Source organism: Taudactylus pleione, unplaced genomic scaffold (assembly GCF_031769625.1).
Source record: "Taudactylus pleione unplaced genomic scaffold, aTauple2 ptg001922l, whole genome shotgun sequence".
NCBI classification, from domain to species: domain Eukaryota; kingdom Metazoa; phylum Chordata; class Amphibia; order Anura; family Myobatrachidae; genus Taudactylus; species Taudactylus pleione.
In genome coordinates this window covers 29,813-52,719 of record NW_028286319.1, presented here as the reverse complement: position 1 = coordinate 52,719, position 22,907 = coordinate 29,813, and the positions used below count along the sequence as shown (strand labels likewise).

At 38.0% G+C, this 22,907-nt stretch overlaps 1 long non-coding RNA gene across 1 annotated transcript; it reads left to right on the top strand.

Annotated features, from left to right (window-relative positions):
* Window positions 1-476: 476 nt before the first annotated feature.
* On the top strand, window positions 477-22,707 carry LOC148436176 (uncharacterized). The gene is made up of 3 exons (XR_015876498.1): window positions 477-1,591; window positions 22,140-22,193; window positions 22,640-22,707. It is a non-coding gene; the product is annotated as an uncharacterized LOC148436176 (long non-coding RNA).
* The last annotated feature ends 200 nt before the right edge of the window (window positions 22,708-22,907 follow it).

The following is a 22,907-nucleotide window of genomic DNA, read 5'->3' as shown; positions in this document are numbered from 1 at the left end:
TATAAAATGTAGAAAACAGCATTATCACCAAATGTTATCACTCCCTATAGGTAGGCTGCTGTTTGCTATACGGTAGGGGTCAGATGCCAGATTGAACAGGCCAATACACACATGGCACAAGTACCGATTGTGGCCCCGGCTTCCATCAATCTGTACTTGCGCCATGTGTGTAGTGACCTTGTCCAATCAGCATCATCACCACCGTATAGCATACAGCACCTATTGGGAGTGATCAAATTTGGAGATAGTATAGTACAGGCAACAATAATACACACAAAAAAATACCAAAAATTTCCGAATAATTGGGCAAATCATCCACTACCTCCAGCAGAGCAGTATAAATTGGCTTGTGGGTGGGGTACTGGGTGGGGGAGTAACGTCCAACTAGGCTGGGGGAGGCCTTACATAGGCGGTTGGGGCAGACGAATACAGAAGTGGGTCTGCAATGTAAGTTGACTCATGTAAATAACTATTTAGTGACCTTATTAATAGCTCAAATTTGGAAATTTTTCTTTGGGTCATCCATTTTACGCATTCTACTGTTGATATGCGCTGTGAAATCATCATTGTCCTCCAGCTGTTTCTGAAGGGTGCGTTCCGCTTGTTGCAGAAATATGTCCTGCTGCTTCTTAGTACTGCCTTTTTCCCCTGTCTTTTCTTTTTTAGTTGGGGAGGTGCGGAACATGATGGGGAGGTTAAAATGGTTGTTGGCACTGGGGAAGAAGTTTCCACCTCGCTGTCCCCGATCAAACTTGGGTCTGGCGTGGAGGACATATCAGGCTCTTGGGTGGGAGTCTATATAGGAAAAAAATGGAGAAACAATATTATAGTCATGTTTTAACCAATTTTTTTAGTATTTTTCTAGTTTCCAAACACTGTGGAGGAGGGGACCAGCATCGCTGAAGAGTTTGAACAACATTGGACTTTCCCTAACTGCGGAGGAGCCATCGATGGAAAACACATCCGCATCAACCCACCTGCCAACACCGGATCATATTACTACAACTATAAAGACTTCTTCAGCATCGTTCTCATGGCAGTAGTGAATGCTAACTCTGAATTTTTGTTTGTGGATGTTGGCAAGAGTGGCCCTGCTTCGGATGGTGGGTCCCTCAAACAGACGGCATTCTACCAGAGACTCACCAACAAAACCCTCAACTTGCCGTCACTGGACCAGACAAAGCACGGCCTAAATTACATTTTCATTGCAGACAAGGCTTTTGCTTTACATAAACATGTGATGAAGCCATTTGCACAGAGGGGCCTGACCAGAGAGAAGAGGATCTACAACTATCGTCTATCCCGGGCGCATTGTGGAAAATGCATTTGGAATACTGAGTAACCGGTTTTGCATTTTCTACACCACCATAAACCTACGTAATGACAACAGACTGGGTCGTGATGGCGTGCTGTGTGCTGCATAATTTTTTGAGAAGAAACGGGGGACCAGTCACAGCTAGACCAGAAGATGCTGGACCTCCGGAGGAGATTGCCCAGGTTACATCAGTGTCTGCACCTCCAATGCACACAACATCGACAGCATGTGCCAAAGAAGTGAGGGAGGAGTATATGGCCTATTTCAACGGACCAGGTACAGTGCCATGGCAGGAGGATTGTCTGTGAGATAACTGACTATAGTGGACAATTGGGATTGATCTAAAATGTTTTGGTTTATGAACTGTGGCCCTGATTCAGAGCCGAACACTCTGACATAGCACTCGCTCTGAATCAGGGCCAGCCTTCTTGTTTTTTAGAGCGGCTTCCTGGCCGCTTCGCATAGCTGTGGGTGTGTAGGCACCATAAGGGGGGAAGGTTAGGTTTAGGCACTAATGGGGAGGGTTAGGGGGTGCAGGGGGGAGGGTTAGGTGTAGGCACTAATGGGGAGGGTTAGGGGGTGAAGGGGGGAGGTTAGGTTTAGGTACTAATGGTGAGGGTTGGGGGGAGAAGGGGGGAAGGTTAGGTTTAGGCACTAATGGGAAGGGTTAGGGGGTGAAGGGAGAGGGTTAGGTTTAGGCACTAATGGGGAGGGTTAGGGGGTGAAGGGGGAAGGGTTAGGGGGTGAAGGGGGAGGCTTAGGTTTAGGCACTAATGGGGAGGGTTAGGGGGTGAAGGGGGAGGTTAGGTTTAGGTACTAATGGGGAGGGTTATCTCATATCTATCTATCTATCTATCTATCAATCTACAGATGTGTCCTGCTACATCATTGCTGCGCACACAGCAAATTGCTGAACACATGGCGAGAGGTGTGCGCCCGCGAGCAGATACACGCATTGCGTTCGCACCCGCGCCTCCATAGGATTGCATGATGTGATCACAGTGCACACCATAGCGTACTGTAGCATATGTTGCTGCGAGTAATTGAATGGCGCGATGTGTGTGCACGTTTGTAGCACAATCGGCAAAGATGTACAGTAGCTGGACACATCTGTAGCAAATATCTATCATCTATCTATCATCTCTCATATCTATCTATCTCATATCTATCTATCTCATATTTATCTATCTCTCTCTCATATCTATATATCTCATATCTATCTCATATCTATCTATCTCATATCTATCTCATATCTATCTCATATCTATATATCTCATATCTATCTCATATCTATCTATCTCATATCTATCTCATATCTATCTGTCTATATATCTATCTCATATCTATCTATCTCATATATATCTATCTATCTCATATCTATCTATCTCATATTTATCTATCTATCTATCTCATATCTATCTCATATCTATGTATCTATCTATCTATCTATCATTTATCTATCTATCTATCTCATATCTATCTCATATCTATCTATCTCATATCTATCTATCTATCTCATATCTATCTATCTCATATCTATCTCACATCTATCTATCTCTCATATCTATCTTACATCTATCTATATATCTATCTCATATCTATCTATCTATATATCTATCTATGTCATAGCTATCTCTCATATCTATCTCATATCTGTCTGTCTCATATCTATCTATCTATCTATCTATCTCATATATATCTATCTCATATATATCTATCTATCTCATATCTATCTATCTCATATTTATCTATCTATCTATCTCATATCTATCTCATATCTATGTATCTATCTATCATTTATCTATCTATCTATCTCATATCTATCTCATATCTATCTATCTCATATCTATCTATCTCATATCTATCTATCTCATATCTATCTCACATCTATCTATCTCTCATATCTATCTTACATCTATCTATATATCTATCTCATATCTATCTATCTATATATCTATCTATGTCATAGCTATCTCTCATATCTATCTCATATCTGTCTGTCTCATATCTATCTATCTCATATATATCTATCTCATATCTATCTATCTATCTATCTATCATCTCTCATATCTATCTATCTCATATCTATCTATCTATCTATCTATCTATCATCTCTCATATCTATCTATCTCATATCTATCTGTCTATATATCTATCTCATATCTATCTATCTCAGATATATCTATATATCTCATATATATCTATCTCATATTTATCTATCTATCATATCTATCTATCTATCTATCTATCTCGTATCTATCTCTCTCATATCTATCTATCTATCTATCTATCTATCTATCTATCTTTCTCATATCTATCTATCTCTCTCTCATATCTATCTATCGCATATCTATCATCTATCTATCTATCTATCTATCTATCTCATATCTATCTATCATATATCTATCTCATATCTATCTATCTATCATCTATCTCATTATCTATCTATCTATCTCATATCTATCTCATATCTGTCTCTCTCTCATATCTATCTCATCTTTCATCTATCTCATATCTATCTATCTAATATTTATCTATCTATCTATCTACCTATCTATCTCATATCTATCTCATATCTATCTATCTATCTATCTATCTATCTCATATCTATCTCATATCTATCTATCTCTCATATCTATCTATCTCACATCTATCTATATATCTATCTCATATCTATCTATCTATATATCTATCTATCTCTCTCATATCTATCTCTCATATCTATCTCATATCTATCTATCTCTCATATCTATCTATCTCACATCTATCTATCTTTCTCTCTCATATCTATCTATCTATCTATCTCATATCTATCTGTCTATCTATCTATCTCTCTGTCTCTCTCTCTCTCATATCTATCTCATATCTATCTATCTCGCTCATATGTATCTCATATCTATCTCTCTCTCATATCTATCTATCTCATATCTATCTCATATCTATCTCTCTCTCTCTCATATCTATCATCTATCTCATATCTATCTATCTCATATCTATATCTCTCTCTCATATCTATCTCATATCTATCTATCTCATATCTATCTATCATATCTATCTCATATCTATCTATCTCATATCTATCTCTCTCTCTCATATCTATCTATCTATCTATCTCATATCTATCTATCTCTCTCTCATATCTATCTATCTCATATCTATCTTCTATCTCATATCTATCAATCATATATCTATCTCATATCTATCTATCTATCTATCTATCTATCTATCTATCTATCTATCTCATATTTATCTATCTATCATCTATCTCATTATCTATCTATCTATCTATCTCATATCTATCTATCTCATATCTATCTATCTATCTATCTATCTATCTATCTCATATCTATCTATCTATCTCTCTCATATCTATCTATCTCATATATATCTTCTATCTCATATCTATCTATCTATCTATCTATCTATCTATCTATCTATCTCATATCTATCAATCATATATCTATCTCATATCTATCTATCTATCTCATATCTATCTATCTATCTCATATCTATCTATCTATCATCTATCAATCTATCTATCTATCTCCTATCTATCTATCTCATATATATCTATCTATTTATTTATCTATCTATCCATCCCATATCTATCTATCTATCTCTTATCTATCTCATATCTATCTATCTATCTATCTCATATCTATCTATCTCATATCTATCTATCTCATATCTATCTATCTATCTATCTATCTATCTATATATCTATGTCATATCTATCTATCTATCTGTCTATCTCATATCTATCTATCTACAGATGTGTCCTGCTACATCATTGCGTACACAGCAAATTGCGGCACACCTGTCGAGAGGCGTGCGCCCGCGAGCAGATACACGCACTGTGTTCGCACCCGCGCCTCCATAGGATTGCATGATGTGATCACAGTGCACACCATAGCGTACTGTAGCATATGTTGCTGCGAGTAATCGAATGGCGCGATGTGTGTGCACGTTTGTAGCACAATCGGCAAAGATGTACAGTAGCTGGACACATCTGTAGCAAATATCTATCATCTATCTATCATCACTCATATCTATCTATCTATCTATCTATCTATCTATCTATCTATCTCATATCTATCTATCTCATATCTATCTGTCTATATATCTATCTCATATCTATCTATCTCATATATATCTATCTATCTCATATTTATCTATCTATCTATCTATCTATCTATCTCATATCTATCTATCTATCTATTTATCTCATATCTATCTATCTCATATCTATCTATCTATCTCATATCTATCTATCTCATATCTATCTATCTCATATCTATCTCACATCTATCTATCTCTCATATCTATCTTACATCTATCTATCTATCTATCTATCTATCTCATATCTATCTATCTATGTCATAGCTATCTCTCATATCTATCTCATATCTGTCTATCTCATATATATCTATCTATCTCATATCTATCTATCTCATATCTATCTATCTATCTCATATCTATCTATCTCATATCTATCTCACATCTATCTATCTCTCATATCTATCTTACATCTATCTATATATCTATCTCATATCTATCTATCTATCTATCTATCTATCTATCTATCTATCTATCTATGTCATAGCTATCTCTTATATCTATCTCATATCTGTCTATCTCATATATATCTATCTATCTCATATATATCTATCTCATATCTATCTATCTATATATATGTGAGGATACGGGGTTCACTCAATCACCCAGACACCGAGCAGATGAAACCAACGTGATGGTTTATTTTTCCACAGCACACAGAAATAGATAATATGTCAGGACAAGCAGTAAATCCAGTGAACAGGCAATAAACAGGTAGCAGTCCAGACAGAGGCAGTCCCAGTAGAGTATAATGTCCCAGAACAATTCCACGAAATAGCTAGAGACCCTCAGTCCCCACAGTAGAAACTATCACTGATCACACAGCAGTGCATAGCGTATGTCCACTCAATCGTTTCCAGGACCCCACACGTAGAAACTATCAGAGATCACACAGCAGTGATAGTCCCTGGGTACAATCAAGCATTTCCAGGTCCCCATGCAGTAGAAGCTAATCACAGAACACACAGCAATGAATAGCGTATAGGTCCTTGCAGAATTTCCAAGTATAAATCAACAGAACTGGTGATGCGTTCCACTAGCACCTTAGCAGAGCGAGGCCTCTTAGCCAAAGTCAGCGACTAACATGTGGAGTTACCTTCAGTGACCTGTTTTAAAATCTTCCAATTTCCCACGATATTGTGACCTCCCAGGGGGGGTTGCACCGTTTCCTGATTGGTGCGAGTCCCTTATGCTGTCACTTTCTCCTACCTCCTCTGGGTATTACTTCCCTGACGAACACCTGCTGGGATGGTTCCGTTCAGTCTACCAGGTTCACGTGAAGCACAAAACAGGCAAATGGAAGGAGGAGTAAATCCTGAGCGTCCCCTGGGGAGGTGGGAATTAACTTAGAGGGTCTTTTGTTTTGGGAGGTGTCACCTTGCTCTAACACAGACATATGGACCAGGCTAACATCAAGGCTTATCCAGTATTAAACATTTCAATAACTTACATTTTTACAGTACATAATATTCATGGTAATGGAAATGTGTGTCCTGAGAATGATCACACATACACTAGGAGACGGATGGGGGACACAAAAGGACTAAAAAGTAAATTGATCTCTGCAATGACTGAGATGCTGCCAGTAAATGTGTAACACACATCCCATGTCCTCACATTTCTCTCCCACTTTTTAGGCCTTGTTCCCAGGGGTGATAAGGACACATTACTGACTGGGCGAGGCGGTGCTAGGTCTTCCAGTGTTGCGTAGAACTGGGTCTGGTTCCTGCTGACGGGACAAGCCATCCGCGTTTCCGTGATCTCTACCCTGTTTGTGGGAAATAGAGAAGTTGTACAGTTGCAGGGCCAAACTCCATCTTAGCAAGCGTCCATTGTCTCCTGCGGTACGTTGTAGCCAACTAAGGGGGTTATGATCTGTGACCACCGAGAACTCGCGCCCATACACGTATGGCTGCAGCTTCTTAAGGGCCCAGACTATAGCCAGACACTCCTTTTCAATAGTGGCGTAGGCTACCTCACGGTCGACAAGCTTCCGCGAGAGAAAAGCCACTGGGTGTTCACATCCATCTTCCCCTACCTGGCTCAACACAGCTCCTATTCCATAACCTGAGGCATCGGTTTGCACAATGAACCGCTTGCGAAAGTCGGGGGCTGCTAATACTGGGGATTGGGACAAAATTTCCTTAAGCTGGGAAAAAGCCCGTTCACACTCAGGGGTCCAGTGTATTTCTCGGGTGTACTTTTTGGTCATCAGGTCAGTTAATGGCTTGGCAATGGTGCTGTACTGGGGCACAAACTTCCGATAGTACCCTGCCGTTCCAAGGAAGGCACGTACCTGTTTTTGGTTAGTGGGTTGAGGCCACTTCAAGATGGCCTCAATTTTTGCCGGCTCTGGACGAATTTGGCCTCCACCAACCCTGTGCCCGAGATACAACACCTCTGCCATCCCCATCTGACATTTGTCTGGTCTGATAGTCAACCCCGCCTGGTTAATCCGGGCTAGCACTTGGGGAACATGCTGCAGATGTTCCTCCCAGGTCTCACAAAAAATTGCTATGTCGTCCAGGTATGCCTGGGCGAACGCCTGACACCCTGTCAGCACGCGATCTACTGTACGCTGAAAGGTGGCTGGGGCATTCTTCATACCAAAGGGCATGGCTGCAAATTCAAATAGCCCAAATGGGGTGCTGAATGCAGACCTCTCCTGTGCCTCCCTGGTAAGGGGTATCTGCCAGTACCCCTTACTAAGGTCCACAGTGGATAAATAGCGAGCCGCCCCCAACCTGTCTAGCAACTCATCTACCCGAGGCATGGGGTATGCATCCGTCACAGTCACCTCATTCAGCTTCCTATAGTCCACACAGAAGCGAGTGCTCCCATCCTTCTTAGGCACTAAGACTACACTGGCTGCCCAGGGACTAGTGGATGGTACAATGACCCCAAGTGCCAGCATTTCATCAACCTCTTTTTTGATCATGTCCAGCACCTCTGGACTCACCCGATATGCGGGTTGCCTAATGGGCCGAGCCGCCCCGGTGTCGACATGATGGGCCACTACATGGGTGCGCCCTGGTTTGCTTGTGAATTGAGGTCTCTCTACCTCCAACACCTCCCTCATCTTTCTGGCCTGGGTTGCTGGTAACTGTCACCCTATGGGCACTGCCTCTACCCCTAGATCCTTTTTGGTTGCTGCTAAAATGTCAGGGATAGGGTCAGTCTCTGGGTCATCCATAGGTGGGCAGCAGATTGCCACAGCCCCTATTTCTCTAGTGACATACTCCTTTAACCGATTTATGTGGTAGGTACCCACCCGCTTCCCTGTTGGACCTAGGGCAACAATATAATCTACCTGGCCCTGACGACCCATGATGGTATAGGGCCCTGCCCAGGTTGCCTGTAACTTGTGCTTTCGGGCAGGTGCTAGAACCATCACTTTCTGCCCAACATCTAGCTTCCTTTCATGTGCTCGCTGGTTGTAGTACTGGCTCTGCCATTCCTGTGCCCCCAGCATGTGGTCATGCGCAAGCTGCATCAAACGCTGCAATCTCTCCCTCATTTGGACTACATACTCCAGGACAGGAACCTCAGGTTCCTCGAATGTCCCTTCCCAGCTTTCCTGGACTAGGTCTAGAGGCCCTCGTACCCTTCGTGCATATAATAACTCAAAAGGGGAGAATCCAGTGGAATCCTGCGGCACTTCGCGGTACGCGAATAATAGCTGCTGCAACGACTTCTCCCAATCCCCCCCCTCCGATTCAGCATATGCCCGCAGCAACTGCTTTAGGGTCCCATTAAACCTCTCGCAGAGCCCATTCGTCTGGGGATGGTAGGCTGTCGTGCGGAAGGGATGGACCCCAAATTTGTCCCATACTGTCTGCAGCAAGTCCCCTTGAAATTGTGTACCCTGATCGGTAACTACTTCTTGGGGAAATCCTACACGGCTAAAGATGTCCATGAGAGCCTGGGCAATATGCTCAGCATCTATGGATGCCAGGGCCACTGCCTCAGGGTATCTAGTCGCATAGTCAACTACGGTCAGTATGTATTTCTTCCCTGTTCGGCTCGGCTTCTTAAAAGGCCCAACAATGTCCATGGCCACTCTCTTAAATGGCTCGCTTATGACAGGCATGGATTGTAGGGGAGCTCGACGTGGGAGCCCCCCGAGGCATTGACATACCTCACAGGATTCCCTATACTGTTTTACTGCTTGGCTTATTCCAGGCCAGAAGAAGTGCCGTAATAGCCGGGCACGGGTTTTACGAACCCCTAAGTGGCCTGCTAAGGGAGTGTCATGGGCAAGTGCTAGCAACTGGGTACGGTACTGCTGGGGAGCAATCAACTGTTTCCTTAGGACTCCAGGCTCTAAGGGGTCTGCTTTTGCAGGCACCCTGTACAGTCTCCCCTCCTCCCACTGGATGCGATCCCCCTGAGGTCCCCAATCTGCCCGTTCTGCCGCACTGCGGAGGCTAGCTAGGGAAGGGTCTGTCCGTTGGGCTTCCCTAAATGCCGTCCTGTCTAGCTCCCCCAGATTCCCATTACAGTCAAACAAGTCTGGTTCAGTGTTACTCACCGGTGACAGGTCAGGGGTTGTGGCCATTGATCCCACCAAGACCCCCGATGCTGGCCCGAGAGGGTCCTCGGGTGCTGTCGCCAACAACTGCGCTTGGCTCCGGGTGATAGCTCCCACAAAATAACTAGCCAAACCACTGCCCAGATCATTTCCCAGGATAACATGGGTGGGTAACCCACCCAAAAGTCCCACCTCCACTTCCCCTGAGTCCAGGCCCCAATCCAAGTGTACCCGGGCCATGGGGATAACAGTGATCTGCCCTCCGGCCATGGAGATTTTAATTTTCCGTTTCTCCAATAGTTGGCAGGGGGGGATTAACTCCGGTCGGACCAGGGTAATGGAGGCCCCGGAGTCTCTCAATCTTTGCAGTTCCTGTCCATTGACTTTAACAGGCTGTACGTGGGTTTTCATGTTATCCGGGGTAGCTTTCCCAATAGCTGCTACTACCTCCACTTGATATGCTACTTCCTCCGCCTCTGGCGCATCAGGAATGCAGTTCCTCTCCCCACCCCCAAATGTTGTTTCCTGGCACACAGCTACCCTGGGCACAGCTGGTCGGGCACCTGGAAATTGTCCTCTTCCCCGCGGACAGTCTCGCTGCACATGCCCTACCTGGTGACAGTTGAAACACCGCCGAGGCTCTGGAAGTGCAGGGCCCCGCGGCCTTGCATTGGCCGTTTGCAGAGCTGGGGTGTGTAGTGGGGCCGGGCGCTGGGTTGCCAGGTAGGGATTCTGGTCTTGTTGGGGCCGTCGGGGGGCTGACCTCTCTACTGGGTTGGCTCCTCTCCACCGGGGCCTGTTAGCTGTGAACTCGTCAGCTAGGTGTGCTGCATTCTCCGGAGTGGTGGGGTTCCGATCCGCCACCCACTCTCGAATTTCCGGGGGCATCTTGTTAAGCAACTGTTCCAGGATAATAACGTTTTTAACCTCCACTACAGTGCGTGCCTGCTTTCCGGCCAACCATCTGTCACAGTTCCGCCGCAACAGGTTCTTAAACTCTGTAAATGAGGTATCCCCTTTCCATGACATTGACCGGAACTTGGCGCGGTATGATTCAGCAGTCACCGCATATCTGGCAAGCAGCACCCCCCGGACCTCCTCATAGGACAATGTCTGTTCTGGACTCAAAGCCTGGCACGCTTCCAGCGCCCGTCCTCTCAGACTGGGTAACAAATATAGAGGCCATTCTGCTGCCTCAATTTTATGCAGAGACATCATTGATTCAAACGTCTGCAAATGGTTATCAATGTCCGAGCTGGCCTCATCAAAAGGCGGTATGTCCCGATATCGCAGCCTGGCTGGCTGACTTACTGATACTGGTGGGACAGGGGTGTAGGTCTGTGCTCCCAGTGCGGCCCCCAGTACCGCTGCTCCTTGTCCTAACGCTGCCAGCAACTCCCGCAATTCATCTGCCCCTCCCATGGTAGGCATTGCCCCGGAAACCGTTGTCGCCGTGGTTCCCTGACCCTCGGTCTGCTCCGGTACATCGTCCTCATCGTCCTCCTCCGCTGGATGATCTTGGTCCCGCTGGGCTAGTTTTGCCATTAATTTTTTCCTGGTGTCCTCCGCATAAAACTCAATCTGTTTTATTCGGCAGAGATCCTGCAGGGGGCCCTTCTTGAGGTATCGGTAGCATAGTGGTTCTGGATCCATTCCCTGCTGTATTTTATGACTTTATGCTTGAAAGCTGGTGTCTGAATGATCCCACTGTCGCTACCGCCAAATGTGAGGATACGGGGTTCACTCAATCACCCAGACACCGAGCAGATGAAACCAACGTGATGGTTTATTTTTCCACAGCACACAGAAATAGATAATATGTCAGGACAAGCAGTAAAACCAGTGAACAGGCAATAAACAGGTAGCAGTCCAGATAGAGGCAGTCCCAATAGAGTATAATGTCTCAGAACAATTCCACAAAATAGCTAGAGACTCTCAGTCCCCACAGTAGAAACTATCACTGATCACACAGCAGTGCATAGCGTATGTCCACTCAATCGCTTCCAGGACCCCACACGTAGAAACTATCAGAGATCACACAGCAGTGATAGTCCCTGGGTACAATCAAGCATTTCCAGGACCCCATGCAGTAGAAGCTAATCACAGAACACACAGCAATGAATAGCGTATAGGTCCTTGCAGAATTTCCAAGTATAAATCCACAGAACTGGTGATGCGTTCCACTAGCACCTTAGCAGAGCGAGGCCTCTTAGCCAAAGTCAGCGACTAACATGTGGAGTTACCTTCAGTGACCTGTTTTAAAATCTTCCAATTTCCCACGATATTGTGACCTCCCAGGGGGGGTTGCACCGTTTCCTGATTGGTGCGAGTCCCTTATGCTGTCACTTTCTCCTACCTCCTCTGGGTATTACTTCCCTGACGAACACCTGCTGGGATGGTTCCGTTCAGTCTACCAGGTTCACGTGAAGCACAAAACAGGCAAATGGAAGGAGGAGTAAATCCTGAGCGTCCCCTGGGGAGGTGGGAATTAACTTAGAGGGTCTTTTGTTTTGGGAGGTGTCACCTTGCTCTAACACAGACATATGGACCAGGCTAATATCAAGGCTTATCCAGTATTAAACATTTCAATAACTTACATTATTACAGTACATAATATTCATGGTAATGGAAATGTGTGTCCTGAGAATGTCACACATACACTAGGAGACGGATGGGGGACACAAAAGGACTAAAAAGTAAATTGATCTCTGCAATGACTGAGATGCTGCCAGTAAATTTGTAACACACATCCCATGTCCTCACAATATATATCTACTTATCTATCTATCTATCTATCTATCTATCTATCTATCTATCTATCTATCTATCTATCATCTCTCATATCTATCTATCTCATATCTATCTGTCTATATATCTATCTCATATCTATCTATCTCATATATATCTATCTATCTCATATCTATGTATCTTATATTTATCTATCTATCTATCTCATATCTATCTCATATCTATCTATCTCATATTTATCTATCTATCTATCTCAAATCTATCTCATATCTATCTATCTCATATCTATCTATCTATCTATCTATCCATCTCATATCTATCTATTTCATATCTATCTCACATCTATCTATCTCTCATATCTATCTTACATCTATCTATATATCTATCTATCTATATATCTATCTATGTCATAGCTATCTCTCATATCTGTCTATCTCATATCTATCTATCTATCTATCTATCTCATATATATCTATCTAATATCTATCTATCTATCTCATATCTATCTCACATCTATCTATCTCTCATATCTATCTCACATCTATCTATCTATATATCTATCTATGTCATAGCTATCTTTCATATCTATCTCATATCTGTCTGTCTCATATCTATCTATCTATCTCATATATATCTAACTCATATCTATCTATCTATCTATCATCTCTCATATCTATCTATCTCATATCTATCTGTCTATATATCTATCTCATATCTATCTATCTCAGATATATCTATATATCTCATATATATCTATCTCATATTTATCTATCTATCTATCTATCTCGTATCTATCTCTCTCATATCTATCTATCTATCTATATTTCTCATATCTATCTATCTCTCTCTCATATCTATCTATCTATCGCATATCTATCATCTATCTCATATCTATCTATCTATCTATCTCATATCTATCTATCTATCTATCATATATCTATCTCATATCTATATATCTCATATCTATCTATCTATCATCTATCTCATTATCTATCTATCTATCTATATCAAATCTATCTCATATCTGTCTCTCTCTCATATCTATCTCATCTTTCATCTATCTCATATCTATCTATCTAATATTTATCTATCTATCTACCTACCTATCTATCTATCTATCTATCTATCTATCTATCTATCTCACATCTATCTCATATCTATCTCATATCTATCTATCTATCTCATATTTATCTATCTATCTATCTCATATCTATCTCATATCTATCTATCTCTCATATCTATCTATCTCACATCTATCTATATATCTATCTCATATCTATCTATCTATATATCTATATATCTCTCTCATATCTATCTCTCATATCTATCTCATATCTATCTCATATCTATCTATCTCTCATATCTATCTATCTCACATCTATCTATCTATCTCTCTCATATCTATCTATCTATCTATCTATCTCATATCTATCTGTCTATCTATCTATCTATCTCTCTGTCTCTCTCTCTCTCTCATATCTATCTCATATCTATCTATCTCGCTCATATGTATCTCATATCTCTCATATATATCTCATATCTATCTATCTCATATCTATCTCATATCTATCTCTCTCTCATATATATCTCATATCTATCTCTCTCTCTCATATCTATCTATTTATCTATCTCATATCTATCATCTATCTCATATCTATCTATCTATCTCATATCTATCTATCTCTTATCTATCTCATATCTATCTATCATATCTATCTCATATCTATCTATCTCATATCTATCTATCTCTTATCTATCTCATATCTATCTATCTATCTATCTATTAATCTCATATCTATCTATCTCATATCTATCTATCTATCTCATATCTATCTATCTCATATCTATCTCACATCTATCTATCTCTCATATCTATCTTACATCTATCTATATATCTATCTCATATCTATCTATCTATATATCTATCTATGTAATAGCTATCCTTCATATCTATCTCATATCTGTCTATCTCATATATATCTATCTATCTCATATATATCTATCTCATATCTATCTATCTATATATATATCTACTTATCTATCTATCTATCTATCATCTCTCATATCTATCTATCTCATATCTATCTGTCTATATATCTATCTCATATCTATCTATCTCATATATATCTATCTATCTCATATTTATCTATCTTATATTTATCTATCTATCTATCTATCTATCTATCTCATATCTATCTATCTATCTCAAATCTATCTCATATCTATCTATCTCATATCTATCTATCTATCTCATATCTATCTATTTCATATCTATCTCACATCTATCTATCTCTCATATCTATCTTACATCTATCTATATATCTATCTCATATATATCTGTCTATATATCTATCTATGTCATAGCTATCTCTCATATCTGTCTCATATCTGTCTATCTCATATCTATCTATCTATCTATCTATCTATCTCATATATATCTATCTAATATCTATCTCATATCTATCTATCTATCTCATATCTATCTCACATCTATCTATCTCTCATATCTATCTCACATCTATCTATCTATATATCTATCTATGTCATAGCTATCTCTCATATCTATCTCATATCTGTCTGTCTCATATCTATCTATCTATCTATCTCATATATATCTATCTCATATCTATCTATCTATATATCTATCTATCTATCTATCTATCTATCATCTCTCATATCTATCTATCTCATATCTATCTGTCTATATATCTATCTCATATCTATCTATCTCAGATATATCTATATATCTCATATATATCTATCTCATATTTATCTATCATATCTATCTATCTATCTATCTCGTATCTATCTCTCTCATATCTATCTATCTATCTTTCTCATATCTATCTATCTCTCTCATATCTATCTATCGCATATCTATCATCTATCTCATATCTATCTATCTATCTATCTCATATCTATCTATCATATATCTATCTCATATCTATCTATCTCATATCTATCTATCTATCTATCATCTATCTCATTATCTATCTATCTATCTATCTATCTCATATCTATCTCATATCTGTCTCTCTCTCATATCTATCTCATCTTTCATCTATCTCATATCTATCTATCTAATATTTATCTATCTATCTACCTATCTATCTATCTATCTATCTCATATCTATCTCATATCTATCTATCTTATATCTATCTATCTATCTCTTATCTATCTCATATCTATCTATCTCTCATATCTATCTAGCTCACATCTATCTATATATCTATCTCATATCTATCTATCTATATATCTATCTATCTCTCTCATATCTATCTCTCATATCTATCTCATATCTATCTCATATCTATCTATCTCTCATATCTATCTATCTCACATCTATCTATCTATCTCTCATATCTATCTATCTATCTATCTCATATCTATCTGTCTATCTATCTTTCTGTCTCTCTCTCTCTCTCATATCTATCTCATATCTATCTATCTCGCTCATATGTATCTCATATCTATCTCTCTCTCATATCTATCTATCTCATATCTATCTCATATCTTTCTCTCTCTCTCTCATATCTATCTCTCTCTCATATATATCTCATATCTATCATCTATCTCATATCTATCTATCTCATATCTATATCTCTCTCTCATATCTATCTCATATCTATCTATCTCATATCTATCTATCATATCTATCTCATATCTATCTATCTCATATCTATCTATCTCATATCTATCTATCTATCTCATATCTATCTATCTCTCTCTCTCATATCTATCTATCTCATATCTATCTTCTATCTCATATCTATCTATCTATCTATCTCATATCTATCAATCATATATCTATCTCATATCTATCTATCTATCTCATATTTATCTATCTATCATCTATCTCATTATCTATCTATCTATCTATCTCATATCTATCTATCTCTCTCATATCTATCTATCTATCTATCTCATATCTATCTATCTATCTCATATCTATCTATCTCTCTCTCTCTCTCTCTCATATCTATCTATCTCATATATATCTTCTATCTCATATCTATCTATCTATCTCATATCTATCAATCATATATCTATCTCATATCTATCTATCTATCTCATATCTATCTATCTATCTATCTCATATCTATCTATCTATCATCTATCAATCTATCTATCTATCTCCTATCTATCTATCTCATATATATCTATCTATTTATCTATCTATCCATCCCATATCTATCTATCTATCTATCTATCTATCTCTTATCTATCTCATATCTATCTATCTCATATCTATCTATCTCATATCTATCTATCTATCTATCTATATATCTATGTCATATCTATCTATCTATCTGTCTATCTCATATCTATCTATCTACAGATGTGTCCTGCTACATCATTGCGTACACAGCAAATTGCGGCACACCTGTCGAGAGGCGTGCGCCCGCGAGCAGATACACGCACTGTGTTCGCACCCGCGCCTCCAAAGGATTGCATGATGTGATCACAGTGCGCACCATAGCGTACTGTAGCATATGTTGCTGCGAGTAATCGAATGGCACGATGTGTGTGCACGTTTGTAGCACAATCGGCAAAGATGTACAGTAGCTGGACACATCTGTAGCAAATATCTATCATCTATCTATCATCTCTCATATCTATCTATCTATCTCATATCTATCTGTCTATATATCTATCTCATATCTATCTATCTCATATATATCTATCTATCTCATATTTATCTATCTATCTATCTATTTATCTCATATCTATCTATCTCATATCTATCTATCTATCTCATATCTATCTATCTCATATCTATCTATCTATCTATCTCATATCTATCTATCTCATATCTATCTCATATCTATCTATCTATCTTTCTATTTATCTCATATCTATCTATCTCATATCTATCTATCTATTTATCTATCTCATATCTATCTATCTCATATCTATCTATCTATCTATCTATCTCATATCTATCTATCTCATATCTATCTTACATCTATCTATCTCTCATATCTATCTTACATCTATCTATATATATATATCTATCTATCTATATATCTATCTATGTCATAGCTATCTCTCATATCTTTCTCATATCTGTCTATCTCATATATATCTATCTATCTCATATATATCTATCTCATATCTATCTATCTATCTATCTATATATCTATCTACTTATCTATCTATCTATCATCTCTCATATCTATCTATCTCATATCTATCTGTCTTTATATCTATCTCATATCTATCTATCTCATATATATCTATCTATCTCATATCTATCTATCTTTTATTTATCTATCTATCTATCTCATATCTATCTCATATCTATCTATCTCATATTTATCTATCTATCTATCTCAAATCTATCTCATATCTATCTATCTCATATCTATCTATCTCATATCTATCTATTTCATATCTATCTCACATCTATCTATCTCTCATATCTATCTTACATCTATCTATATATCTATCTCATATCTATCTATATATCTATCTATCTATGTCATAGCTATCTCTCATATCTGTCTCATATCTGTCTATCTCATATCTATCTATCTATCTATCTCATATATATCTATATAATATCTATCTATCTATCTCATATCTATCTATCTATCTATCTATCTCATATCTATCTCACATCTATCTTTCTCTCATATCTATCTCACATCTATCTATCTATATATCTATCTCATATCTATCTATCTCATATCTATCTATCTATATATCAATCTAACTCTCATATCTATCTCATATCTATCTATCTCATATCTCTCTCTCTCTCTCATATCTATCTCTCTCATATCTTTCTCATATCTATCTATCTATCTATCTCATATCTATTTATCTATCTATCTATCTCATATCTGTCTCTCTCTCATATCTATCTCATCTTTCATCTATCTCATATCTATCTATCTCATATCTATCTATCTATCTATCTATCTATCTCATATCTATCTATCATCTATCAATCTATCTATTTATCTACCTCCTATCTATCTATCTATCTATCTATCTCATATATATCTATCTATTTATCTATCTATCTATCTATCTATCTCATATCTATCTATCTATCTCTTATCTATCTCATATCTATCTATCTCATAACTATCTATCTATCTATCTCATATCTATCTATCTATCTAATATCTAGCTATCTCATATCTATCTATCTATCTATCTATCTAATATCTATCTATCTCATATCTATATCTATATATCTATATATCTATGTCATATCTATCTATCTATCTCATATCTATCTATCTACAGATGTGTCCTGCTACATCATTGCGTACACAGCAAATTGCGGCACACCTGTCGAGAGGCGTGCGCCCGCGAGCAGATACACGCACTGTGTTCGCACCCGCGCCTCCATAGGATTGCATGATGTGATCGCAGTGCGCACCATAGCGTACTGTAGCATATGTTGCTGCGAGTAATCGAATGGCGCGATGTGTGTGCACGTTTGTAGCACAATCGGCAAAGATGTACAGTAGCTGGACACATCTTTTGCAAATATCTATCATCTATCTATCATCTCTCATATCTATCTATCTCATATCTATCTATCTCATATCTATCTATATATCTATCTATGTCATAGCTATCTCTCATATCTATCTCATATCTGTCTATCTCATATCTATCTATCTATCTATCTCATATATATCTATCTCATATCTATCTATCTATCTATCTCATATCTATCGATCTATCTCATATCTATCTCACATCTATCTATCTCTCATATCTATCTCACATCTATCTATCTAATATCTATCTAATATCTATCTATCTCATATCTATCTCATATCTATCTATCTCATATCTCTCTCATATCTCTCTCTCTCTCATATCTATCTCTCTCATATCTTTCTCATATCTATCTATCTATCTCATATCTATCTATCTATCTATCTATCTATCATCTATCTATCTATCTCATATCTGTCTCTCTCTCATATCTATCTCATCGTTCATCTATCTCATATCTATCTATCTCAAATCTATCTATCTATCTCATATCTATCATCTATCAATCTATCTATCGATCTATCTATCTCATATATATCTATCTATTTATCTATCTATCTATCTCATATCTATCTATCTATCTCTTATCTATCTCATATCTATCTATCTATCTCATATCTATCTATCTATCTATCTCATATCTATCTATCTATATATCTAATATCTATCTATCTCATATCTATCTATCTATCTATCTATCTAATATCTATCTATCTCATATCTATCTATCTATCTATATATCTATGTCATATCTATCTATCTATCTATCTCATATCTATCTACAGATGTGTCCTGCTACATCATTGCGTACACGGCAAAAACGCGGCACACCTGTCGAGAGGCATGCGCCCCCGAGCAGATAGACGCACTGTGTTCGCACCCGCACCTCCATAGGATTGCATGATGTGATTGCAGTGCGCACCATAGCGTACTGTAGCATATGTTGCTTCGAGTAATCGAATGGCGCGATGTGTGTGCACGTTTGTAGCACAATCGGCAAAGATGTACAGTAGCTGGACACATCTGTAGCAAATATCTATCATCTCTCATATCTATCTATCTCTTATCTATCTGTCTATATATCTATCTCATATCTATCTATCTATCTATCTCATATATATCTATCTATCTCACATCTATCTATCTCATATTTATCTATCTATCTATCTCATATCTATCTCATATCTATCTATCTCATATTTATCTATCTATCTATCTCATATCTATCTATCTATCTTTCTATCTATCTCATATCTATCTATCTATCTATCTATCTATCTATCTCATATCTATCTCACATCTGTCTATCTCTCATATCTGTCTTACATCTATCTATCTATATATCTATCTCATATCTATCTATCTATATATCTATCTATGCCATAGCTATCTCTCATATCTATCTCATATCTATCTATCTATATCATATCTATCTATCTATCTCATATCTATCTATCTATCTATCTATCTATCTATCTATCTCATATCTATCTATCTCTCATATCTATCTCTCATATCTATCTCACATCTATCTATCTATATATCTATCTCATATCTATCTATCTCATATCTATCTATCTATCTATCTATCTATCTCTCTCATATCTATCTCATATCTATCTATCTCTCTCATATCTATCTTATATCTATCTATCTCATATCTATCTCATATCTATCTATTTCATATCTCTCTCATATCCATCTATCTATCTCATGTCTATCTCATATCTATCTATCTCTCTCATATCTATCTCATATCTATCTATTTCTCTCATATCTATCTATTTCATATCTCTCTCTCTCTCATATCTACAGTATCTATCTCTCTCATATCTATCTATCTCATATCTATCTATCTTTCTCATATCTATCTCATATCTATCTTTCTCATATCTCTCTCTCTCATATCTATCTCATATCTATCTATCTCTCTCTCATATCTATCTATCTCTCATGTCTATCTCATATCTATCTTTCTCATATATATCTCTCTCATATCTATCTATCTATCTATCTCTCATATCTATTTCTATCTCTCTCTCATATCTATTTATCTATCTCATATCTATCATCTTTCTCATATCTATCCTTCTCATATCTCTCTCATATCTATCTATCTCATATCTATCTATCTATCTATCTATCTATCTATCTATCTATCTCATAGCTATCTATCTCATATCTATCTCTCTCTCATATCTATCTATCTCTCATATCTATCTATCTATCTATCTCATATCTATCTCTCTCTCTCTCATATCTATCTATCTATCTCATATCTATCTATCTATCTATCTATCTATCTCATATCTATCTCTCTCTCATATATGTCTATCTCATATCTATCAATTATATCATATATATATATATATATATATATATCTATCTCATATCTATCTATCTATCTATCTATCTATCTCATATATATCTATCTCATATCTATCTATCTATCTATCTCATCTTTCATCTATCTCACATCTATCTATCTATCTATCTATCTATCTAATATCTATCTCATATCTATCTATCTATCTATGTCATATCTATCTCTCTCTCTCTCATAGATATGTAGATATGAGATAGTATGGTAGGTATTAGATAGAATTATATATATATATATATATATATATATCTATGACAGAGATAAATAGGAGATAGATATGAGATAGATAGATATGGGATAGATAGATATTTCTCTGTCCTATATTTATTTATATATATATATATATATATATATATATATATATATATTACTCTAAATATATATATTACTGTATATATTTATATCTGTCTATGAAATATCTCTGTCATCTGTCTCCTTGCCGCCTGTACCTGATGCTCAGAATTTGGGATTGGTGTCCCTCCCCTCCTCCCCTCCCCTGCCCCCTCCTATCTCTCCCTCTCAGGCAGCTGGTGCTGGAGCCAGGTAGTCGGAGTCTTGTGCCGGCAGCGCAGGGTTGGTGAGTACAGACATCACAAGTGTCTCATTATATTCTTATTGTTCTCTTCTCTGTCCATCTGCGATGTAAGGAAATCCCCCAATATCTCCTCTTACCCCCACTACTGTGTCTCCCATACACCTCTCCCAATGACTGTCCCAGCACAGGGGCATTTACCATTCCTTCTCTATCCAGAAATGTCACTTATTCCTGCATCATCCTGAGAATAATGTTCTCCTCACCCCTCTCCCTGCACTTCTTCTGTACAGAGGGGGTAGGGAGCCACCAGACTCTTATCATTACTCTTCTCCAAGGATACTAGGATGTCTTACTATGTATAGGTCTTGTTCTGTAATGAATGTTACATTGTGTCTATGTTCCCCTCTCAGGTATCCACACACACCCTTCACATGTCATATACTGAATGGAATAAGTTGGAATAACTTCCTTAACTTGTTTTCTCCAAGCTTGTGCTGTGCCCAGGGTGCCATCTGCGTGCAGGCTCATATGATACAGGGCACACAGGTATACGGGTAGGGTCACTGGCTCACCCTCTTGTGTGTTGTCACTAGTATACCATTAATATGAGTACAGAAACTGGCAGACATTGGGGTCTATAACTGTCTAGAAATCTTTTTAACAAGCTTTAAAATAATGATATATGGAATAATGAGGTAAAGGATATATACTGCTATAGTCCTATGTACGTGTACATACGGGGTTCATGTATAAAGA